This window comes from Sinocyclocheilus grahami, unplaced genomic scaffold (genome assembly GCF_001515645.1).
Source record: "Sinocyclocheilus grahami isolate Dianchi unplaced genomic scaffold, SAMN03320097.WGS_v1.1 scaffold692.1, whole genome shotgun sequence".
Classification (NCBI taxonomy): Eukaryota; Metazoa; Chordata; class Actinopteri; order Cypriniformes; family Cyprinidae; genus Sinocyclocheilus; species Sinocyclocheilus grahami.
The window spans coordinates 1,039,028-1,041,288 of NW_015505871.1; positions in this window are offsets into that span (position 1 = coordinate 1,039,028).

Genomic DNA, 2,261 nt, shown 5'->3' on the forward strand with positions numbered 1-2,261 from the left:
CAGCCTAAAAATCCTTTAACGGATTTGAATATTAGAAATGTGTTAGTGTGTTATGTGTATGCCAGGTTAAAGAGATGGGTCTTTAATCTAAATTTAAACTGACAGAGTGTGTCTGTCTCCCGAACAATGTTAGGCAGGTTATTCCAGAGTTTGGGCGCTAAATAGGAAAAGGATCTGCCTCCCGCAGTTGATTTGGATATTCTAGGCATTATCAAATTGCCGGAGTTTTGAGAACGCGGCGGACGTGGAAGACTATAATGCAATAAGAGCTTGTTCAAATACTGAGGTGCTAAACCACTCAGGGCTTTATAAGTAATAAGCAAGATTTTAAAATCTATACGATGTTTAATAGGGAGCCAGTGCAGTGTTGACAGAACCGGGCTAATATGGTCATACTTCCTGGTTCTAGTACGGTCTCTAGCTGCTGCATTTTGGAACAGCTTGAATTTGTTTATTAAGCATGCAGAACAACCGCCCAATAAAGTATTACAATAATCTAACCCTGAGGTGAACGCATAAATTAACGTTTCTGCATTTGACATTGAGAGCATAGGTCGTAATTTAGATATATTTTTGAGATGGAAAAATGCAGTTTTACAAATGCTAGAAACGTGGCTTTCAAAGGAAAGATTGCTATTAAATAGCACACCTAGGTTCCTAGCTGATGACGAAAAATGGACAGAGCAGCCATTGAGTCTTAGACAGTGTTCTAGGTTATTACATACGGAGGTTTTAGGTCCGATAATTAACACCTTTGTTTTTTCAGAATTTAGCAGTAAGAAATTACTTGTCATCCAGTTTTTTTATATAGACTATGCATTACGTTAGTTTTTCAAATTGTTATGTTTTGCCGGGCCACGAAGAAATATAGAGCTGAGTATCATCAGCATAACAGTGAAAGCTAACACCGTGTTTTCTTATGATATCTCCCAAGGGTAACATTTAAAGCGTGAAAAGTAACGGCCATAGTACTGAGCCTTGAGGTACTCCGCACTGCACTTGTGATTGATATGATACCTCTTCATTCACTGCTACAAATTTATTGAGGTCAGATAAGTACGATTTGAACCATGCTAATGCACTTCCACTAATCCCAACAAAGTTTTCTAGTCTATTCAAAAGAATGTTGTGGTCAATCATGTCGAACGCAGCGCTAAGATCCAGTAGAAGGTTTTGGGGACATATCTCTCACGGGTTGCTACGGTGCAGGAACACGGAGCGAGGAACGAGGAGACCAGGAGTACAAAACCAAGGACTTTATTTATATCACGGGGAATCACACGTAGCACATGGAGTAAACAAAATGATACTGGACAAACCAACAGGGAACAGAACACTCTTTAAATACACTGAACAGGCTGATGGGATGACAAGACACACCTGGGATAAATGGAAACCACATAGGAAACACCTGGGACAAATTAAATGAACAATCAGGGAGCAGGCACAGGAAGACCAAATGGGGGCATGGAAACAAACATGTGACAATATCCTAATGACAATGATGAACTAATAATAGTCAGAAGAGGATCGATGACTTCTGGAAGCACCTCTTTTAGGAGCTTAGATGGAATAGGGTCAGAACATGTAATACAGTACATGTTGTTGGTTTAGATGATTTAACAAGTTTAAACAATTCTTCCTCTCCTATAGTAGAGAATGAGTGGAATTGTTCATCAGGGGATCTATATCTGATGCGATACTGTAGCTGATGGCTGCATGGGTAAAAAAACACCAGACGCCCTAAAACTGAGGCATGGATCAAGACGAAGAGTTTTGAACAGATAAAACATCTAAACAGAAGCCGCATATGAAGAGAAATCAACAAAAACCAACTGAATAAAATAACAAGAGCAGAAAATGTGAAAAACACACAGGATGACTTCACAATCTGGATGAACAGAAGGAGTTTCATGTAATGATGTAAAATACTGCTGGTTCATTCAAAGCGTAAAGACAAATGAATAAAATAAGCATTAAACTGATGCAAAAACAAATGTCCAGAAAATCATCTAATCAAAGAAGAGATTCTTAACTAAAACTGCAGAAAATGTCTTCTGGCTTTATTCTGTAAGATCTCCTGCTGTCGCCTGATGAAAGCTGGACTGATGTGAGAATCGCTGAGATTCTGAAGTCATTTCTCACAGATGTGAAGATCTCCTGCTGCTCTCATGAATCTTCTGCTGTGTGTTCATGTCACTCTCTAAATCTGCTCATTCTCACTTTCTGATCTTCCTCTTTCTTTCCTAAAAGCATCACAT